Below are 7,965 nucleotides of genomic sequence, written 5' to 3'. Positions count from 1 at the left end.
CACGTGGCGGTGCACACACATCATGCGTGGCGTGGGTACCGCGTGTCACCCCTGCCACCGGTGCTGCCACATCGCGGCCCTGAGCCTCTGGAAAGCCGCGGGGGCCGCAAGCGTAAGATGGCCGTGTGGCTGCCCGTGCTGGCTTCCCCGCCACATGATGCCGGGAGTCACCCTTTCCAGGTTGGGGATTTCGGCGTTTCATGCCCACGAGTCCGGTCGCCTGGGGAAAGCGTTTGCCAAGAGCCCAGCTGCAAAAGCGTCGTCTCGGGCTGCTCATCCTCCCTCCCTCCATCCCTCCGGGTGCACGTGTTCGGGACCAGAGCTTGTGCTGGTACGAGGCTGAGCCATCACGCTGCCCGCAGCCGGGCTCCCGGCATCCTCAAAGAGTCGGGATGGGGCTCTGGCTTTCACGTTTTTAGGTGCCGTCTAATATTTATTCAGGGTCTCAGGTTTGGTTAGGAGCGTTTGCCTCGAAAGCTCAGGAGTGGGGGTACAAAAAAGAAAATGGGGGGGAGCAAAAGAACACAATCTCCGGCAGTTAGCTGTCTCTTGGAAACTCGGCTTGCTGTTCCTATAGAGGCTTTCTCTTTTCCTTCACCCTGGTCTGGCCTTAAGTACCACTTTAAGTGGGCTTTGCTCATTCACATCCAGGCTCCTTAGAGCAATTGAGCCCCCGGGGGTTTGAAAAGAAGGGACAGTCCTTCAATGGCAGGACCTTGGGCCAGGCTAATTGGTTTTGGTTCAAGGGGATACTGGATTTGTGAAAAGCCCAAAGACATCTTTCCCACGCCAAATCCCGGCTCTTCAGAGGGGGAAGTGAGGGGTGCCGGGTGGGGAAGGGAGCTGAAAGAAAGATGGTTTAGTTGAGGAACCTTCGTAATGACCCGGACGCCCACCGGCCTCGGCAGGGATGGGTGCAGCGGGAGGCTATGCCCAGGGTGGCACGGCAGCAGGGGGACGGGGTCCCTCCTCCTCAGGGCAGGTGGCTGGCGGTGGCTGGCTCCCGGTGGCACGCTGGCATCGGTGGCCTGTTTTCATTAAAACCAGGCTTTTTCTGTGCACGCCAGACTCCCGTGGAGATGGCGGGAGCCAAGGAAGGATGGGACCTGGGTCCAGAAACCAAATCGCTTCTGTGTGTTCGCATGTGCGGCCGTGGGGGGAATTTGCTGAGGTCTTTTGTATCTCATTTTGATTTGGGAATTTATTTATTTTTAAACATTGACTCTCTCTGGCACGGTTCCAGCAGTCCCACGACCTTTACTCTCCCCGATCCATAAAAATCGCTTAATTATTGGGCCAAAAATCAAGGCTTGGAAACAAAGCCAGCTTATGGGACCATCATTTCTTGATATATTTCCTGAGAGGACATATTTCTGGGCACCTTCAGAGCAGTGCACGCAGCTTGTTGGATATGAGATATCAAGGCATTATTTATTGAGGAAGTCTTCACACTCCCTCATCTGTTATAATTAACTGATGACATTTTTTCTTAGGTTCAAAATATGGTGAAAAAGTATAATTAGCACGAAGCCGAGGCACTGCATTAAAATGTCTCCTATAGTTAATGTAGGATAGTCGTGCTATTTATTATAGGAGGAGCTGGCTCTGACCTCTGTGTTGCCTAACACTTTTTATTGTAAAGATTCTTGAACTTTTTTTTTCTTTTTGAGCACCTCTGACACTCCCATTGTTCACTGCGGGCCCTTGAAATTCGGTGGGGGGAAGCTCTTCGGCTTGAGAAATGCCTATTCTTTGTCCCTTAAATTCCTTTCAGGTTTAGCTGAATTATGAATTGTTCGGAATCACGATTTCCCTTCGGTTGCCTCTTGGGGGGGGGGAAATTATAATTTATTGTTTCCCTGGAATAATAATAACAGGCCACGAGCAGGGTGAAGCCCTGGACTCCCACCACTGTATTGCAGGGCTCTGGACCAGCTGGGGAAGGCGGGAGGACAGTTACGGCCAACTCCACGACCCCCTTCCACCTCTAGCTCATATTCTTCCAGCACGGCTCCATCTCCTGGGAGAAAAATCCTCTGGGTCCTGGCGCCGGGAGGAAAAAGTGTAGGGGGGTGTGGGTGCGTTGGCCTGGGCACTGCCAGCCCCAGCGGTCCCCCTTCCCCGCCGGCCCCGGGAGAGGAGCCTTCTGCCGCTGCCAGATAACATTAGTCCTGTATTTCATAGTGGCAGAAATCTGTGCCGAGGCTCGGGGCTTGAAATCGCTCTGCCCGCGCAGGACGAAGGCGGGGATGGGTGCAGGGTGGAGGGAGGGGAATTTGTTACACTTGCCTACAATTGTTTTTCTTTTTGCTTGTATAAACAATCTATTATTTATTAGCTATAAATAATGCATTTTTCTGTATGTTTAGAATGCATGTGATTTCTGTATATTAAAAATGTACATGGTTGAAGGCACCAAAGCAAGCGCTGGCAAGTCGGGGGGTACCCGATTCCAGTTTGACCACGAGATGTTAATTCAGCCTCTCCCTGCCCGTGCCCTTACGAGGCTGTAATGACATGGCCACAGCCTATTTTTAGCTCGCTCCCTCTTTCCCTGGCCAGGGTGGCTGCACAGCGAGGTGGAATTAAGGTTGCACGGACAGCCATAAATTGGACACTTCCTAACTTTGAAGTGCTTGACCATGCAATCTAAATGAGGACTCTTCAGGGCAGTATTTCTGCATGTGGCATTAACTGCATTGGTCAGGGATGGCAAATACAGGGGTAGAGAAGCCGTAGAGCAGAAAAGACCTAGCAGACTATTGAAAGCGCTCGTTTGAATAGATGGGGGAGTCAACAGATCCTACACTTGATCTGAGCTAAATGGCCAAGAAGATGCCTCCAAGCTGAGAGGGGGAAGCCTTTGTTCCTCCAGCCCCAGCCTTGATGTTTTCTTTGCCTTCGGTTTTGCCTCATTCACTCCTAGGGAGGTTTGGGCTCCTGCTCTTGAGGAACCTTCGGCTTGCATAGTGAATTTGTGTGCTTGTGAAAGCGAGGGTGTCCCTAGGAATGTGCACGCGCACGCACGCTCCTCTCGTCGCACCAGCAGACGTGTGCTACCAGCTCGCAGATACTTGCTGCTTGGCGTCCTTGCCTTGCCTTGCACACTCCCTCTTTCCAGTGTCGCTAACAGGAGCCGTTGCACATGTTGGAGGGACAGGAGAGGCCTTTGTGTATTACATAGGAGATCTAATCTCTTTTTTTAACTGCTGGAAGAATTACTTCGGAGGTGATTACATGCAACGCAGATTTATCTTTGCTTGAATTGGCTTTTTTTTTGTTTTCTTTTTTCTTTGTTTACCGGGGGAGTTTCTCCATTCTGGCTTGCGATAAGACATTTGGCTGTCTGTTTTCTAGCGGAGTGGACTCTGGCTGAGCAAATTTGTCTGGGGAAGTAAGCAGTCTTTTGTTTTACTTTCCCGGGTGTAATGCAGTCATGGCCCCTTGCACATACCTTGTGCTGATACCAGAGCATTTTCCCCCGACCAGCAGTGTATTTGCCCTGGGTTATAATTATTTGAACTAGCGTTTGTGCCTTGTGGACTCCTGGAGCCTGATACCTGCCTGGGGCTGTTCCTGCATCGGCACAGGTATCTAAGTGTCCTGCATTTGGGGTTCCATCGTGTGGGTATGGGCTTGTGTTTCGTGAGCATCTTTTTCATAACTTTCCCCCTCTCTCCTGCATCTCAGTTCAGCAAAGGGCCTGTCTATCTGGATGCAGGCAATAAACGTCTGTTCTCACCCTGACTTCTGTTAATGAGATAGAGACAGGTAAGCATCACACATACCAACTTTCCTGCTCTCAGCAACATCAAGGAAACGGTGACAAGCTATTAATGGAAAGTGATGGTCTGGGTGCTAATTAGTGCTTCCTTTTCAACTTTTACCTACATGTCTGCCGAGATGCCCATCCCAGCCTCTCCTCTCTCCTTGCATCCCTTTGTTTCCAGCGCGTACCTTGTTCACCGTGCACATCCCATGTCGAAGAGGCTTTTCTCTTTTATTTTTTCCCTGCCAATCGCTTTCTGTATCTCCTCATTCCCTTTTTGTGCCCTTTTCCCCTGGGTAGTTGCCACCTGCACCCTCATTCTCTTGTGGTTGCTCCCAGTGAAGAATAAGCACGATATTGTAGCGGGATCTGAAAGCTTAGGGATGGGGCACATGAAGTCGGTCAGGAGTTTCTCGTCTTCATCACCAGCTAGCAATATTCGCTTGTGGCACCAGTGCACGAGGTCAAATTACCCCAGGGACGTGAGGTCAGAGATCTGTCCCCTCTTCCCACAGGTAATGATGTAGGGAGGCTCCCAGCAGCTCACAGGTCTTGGTCATGGAGCAATTAGTATTTAAAGCGGATCCTCTGGTGATGCCCAGAGACCAAGTAGGACGGGCCTCCACGGTGTGAGCCTGCAGGAGATGACAGGTCCTACCCCAGAGAGCTTGCGGTCTAAACCCTAAATGATTTTGCTCCCCACCAGACCCCGTTAATGTCTGGTTTTTCAGATCCACCCCAACTTCTGCTGCTGCAGCAACATGATGCCCGGTCACAGCTTGGTGCCCGGTCTCTTCCATTTCTCTTTCTCCTGGCCCCGGGGCTCTGTCCCTTCCCCAAGGACCCTAATTGTCCCCTTCTCACTTCTTTTGCATGGGCTGTGGGTTTCTTGCTGCCAGGCTTGTGTCCCAAGGAGCTGCCTAATCTGCCCCTGTCATTCCCAGTCACAGGCCCCGCACACACCGTAGCTTTATGGGAAATGCTTGCAGGGCAGTGGGAAGAGGCAGCCATGGTTTGCACATTAGCTAATTAATTTTCATGACTGAACGATGCTGCCTGGTCTCTTGTTTATACTCCTCGACGCTCCCCTTCTCCCCCCTCCTCACTGACACACACACAAGACGACACATCTCGTACAAACGTCAGCATCCTTCCACAGCCTTGAGACGCGAGCGGTTATTCTGTTGGCTTGTCAAACGCGGGTTTCCCTGCTTCATGGTACACAGGGGCCCCCTGTTTCACATTTGCTGATTCTTATTAGACCCAGAGCACCAGGGCCCTGTCTCTCCCCGCAAAGCAATGCGCCGCATCCCATCCATAAATCCAACCCTGGAACAAAGCCTCCTCTACCCTGCCCCATATTTCTACCCAGCCTGCCCGCTTTCCCCTCTCTCTCTCTCTCCCCCTCTCCCGTGCTGAAGGTTTCCTAGTGCCAGGGAGATATGATAATTCTTGTGAAGAGAGCATGAAATGCCTCTGCTCTTTGTGTCTGTTTAATTCAATGAGAATCCCAGCCCCAGATGTCATGAATGGTGGGCTTTGTGCTGGCCCTTCCTAAGCCCTAACCGCCAGCCCTGCTCTCTGTCTTTCTTGTTTCCCACCACTGGATACTGATTAACAAACTAAATTATTTTTCCTCCCTAATGATGTTTTCCCACTTTGCCCACCAGGCTGGAAGAAGCCACGGGGAGGAAAGAGTTTGTGCAAAGGATGAGATAGCCAGGGAGAAAATTAAAGAGACAGTGTTGCTCTCTGGGCTCTGGCAACAGAGGTCCGCTCGGCTTTATTTCCTTATTAGAGAACGGGGTCGTGTCTGGCTGTATTTTACGTGGCTGGGTGTATTTCAGCCGAGGGGACGGGCTTGAAAGCATCCGCACAAGGTATGCTCTGAAGCATGCCAAGGTCCGTAACTCACTTGCAATTCTGTGTGCGAGTTTGCACAGTCCCAAATTTAAGGTCTCTTTTCCAGCCGTGAGTGACATTTGGTAATTACTTGACATCCATCCATACATGTGGGAGCCTCTTTCTAATTGAGATAAATTCTCTTTTCCTTAATCAGACATGACTGCGAGTTCGCGGAGTGGGATGCCTTGGGAAGGGCTGGGACGTCTCCACCCGAGCAAGGAGAGGTGAGTCCCTGGGAGTCTTGCTGAAGGATCGAGTCCAACTCGTGCATGGGAGACCAGCTCTTTTACCTGATCCCTCCCTCCCGCAGCCAAATTTCCCAGCCAGGCTTTTGAAACGGGGCCAGTTGTTAGCTGCTGCTAGAGAAGGCCAGCAGCGATAATCCAGGGAGCCTGGACGGAGCTGGAGGCAGGTGGCCAAGGCAGGTCCGTGCAAAGCCACCTGCTTCCCGGAGCCCAGCAGTGCTTCCTTGCTGGGCACCAGTGAAGCTGTGGCCAGCAAACGCCCTCCTGGAGCAGGGAAAGAGGATGGGTGTCAAACTTGTGAGTAGAAAAGGCGGTAGGAAGGGAGAGAGCCTTTCAACAACAACCTGGGGGTCTGAATTGTGCAGTTGGGAGTCATTGAGAGGGCGATGGTTTGGCGTTTTGGGGAGTTTTTTTGGTTTTTAGAAACCAGAGGAGCCCCCGGGCTGGCAGTGTGGGATTCTCTCAGCTGGGATGCGGGCAGGGGCAGGTCTGATGGACAGGGCACAGCAGGGAGTAGAGTGTGCTCAGGGAGGCTCTACGGAGGTGCAGGGCTCAGCCCTGTATTTATCAGCCATTGTGAGAGCTCCGGTTGGAGAGGGCCAGAGCCTTGCCTGTCCCCGTGCAGAGCAGGGGGGCTTATGCAGGCTCAGCTTCTAGAGCAGCTGCTCCCCTCGGAGCCACGCCGATGCTGTGGTACCCAGCCATGGTTCCCCTTTTCCTCAGCTTAGACTAGAAGGGGGAATAAACCGAGAAAAGGGCGTTGCTTGTCTGCACCCACCAAGCCCCTGCGAGCACACGCACTGCATCCAGCAAAGTACCGCCTCGCGTACGGCCTTTGCTTCCCACTGCAGTCACATCTGACCCTTATTACTTCTGCAAGGTAGAACAAGGCAGGAAAAATGGCTGTGCAGTGAGTTTCTTCATGCGCCAGGATTTATTAAGAACAATAGGGGAAATCAATCCATCTATGTAGAATACATCGCAGGCTGCAATGGGATAAAGCATTTATTCCGCTCTTGAAGGGTAGAGCTATAACTCATGGGAGGCAAAACCCTTAGTGCTCTGGAGTCCCTTCCCTTCATGTGTGCAAAGAAATACTTTAGCCCATGGCAACCTACCAGCTATTGAATTTGTGTGGAGAATCTGCTGTCCTTCCCCTCCGCCGGCCCCTTTTTGGAAGGCGAGTCACTCATTAAAACACACCTCTGGAAAAATGAAGGGGCTGTCTGTTCGAAGGCATCTCTGCATCTCGGTTTTACTTGAAACAGAAAGAGAATAGAAATGTCTCAGTGATGTAAAAGCAACCCCCCACCAATTTTGAACGGACAGATCATGCTTAAACCAACGCAGGTTTTGCTGCAACTTTCTGCTGATGCCCAAGGACCAGGCGTTGCAATTACAGCGGAGAGGGACTGGTTGGGGTGTCGTGACAAGGCGAGATGCTGTGCAGGGAGATCTGTGTTCTGCAGCTGAACATCTCCAATGCTGACTAGATATATGTGTGTGTATATATATATAAGTGCTACCCTGTGCCCGGCTCTCTACTCGCAGTAGAAAGCGTGCAGTGCAAAGACTGGAGCAGTAGTTAGCAGGGGCAAAAGGTGACCAGGATTTGTTATAATCTTTCTGGGTGTGAGAGAGTGTGAAGGCGGGGGGGGGCATTAATAGTGAAATGGTATTTTCACTAAGCCTATTTTCACTGGGTCTAATCTATGTTGTGGGAAGAGGATCTCTTCAATAGGGCAGACCCAGCGAGGCTGGTGAGCTGTTTGGAGGGGGTCTGGAGAGCCGAGGAGCGTGGGCAGGGGGAAGCGTAGCAATTGAGCAGACACGTCAGACAGCCTTCCTCAGCAGAGATTACGTGGTAGGTAGCGTGCTGTTGGGCAGATGGGGTTAATTCTTACACCCAAATCAAAAGGCGACCGAGGGGGGAATGTTTTATTAATGAAAGCAGCCCTTTGTGAGTATTCCTCCCGAGGCACGTTCCCTCCACCCGCTGCCTTCCCCCCTGGCTGCTGTCTGGCCCCGCGTCTTGCTCGGTACCTG

General features: G+C 51.8%; 1 long non-coding RNA gene across 1 annotated transcript in view; it reads left to right on the top strand.

Moving 5' to 3' along the window:
• Positions 1-5,825: 5,825 nt before the first annotated feature.
• Positions 5,826-7,965, top strand: part of LOC103896670 — a 26,409-nt gene continuing 24,269 nt past the window's right edge. Inside the window, exon 1 of the long non-coding RNA XR_657424.1 lies at positions 5,826-5,898. This is a non-coding gene — a long non-coding RNA (uncharacterized LOC103896670). The remainder of the gene's footprint in view (positions 5,899-7,965) is intronic.

This window comes from Aptenodytes forsteri, unplaced genomic scaffold (genome assembly GCF_000699145.1).
Source record: "Aptenodytes forsteri isolate BGI_AS27 unplaced genomic scaffold, ASM69914v1 Scaffold1, whole genome shotgun sequence".
Lineage (NCBI taxonomy): Eukaryota > Metazoa > Chordata > Aves > Sphenisciformes > Spheniscidae > Aptenodytes > Aptenodytes forsteri.
Note: the sequence above shows the minus strand (reverse complement) of the source record. Positions and strands in the feature narration are given on the sequence as shown.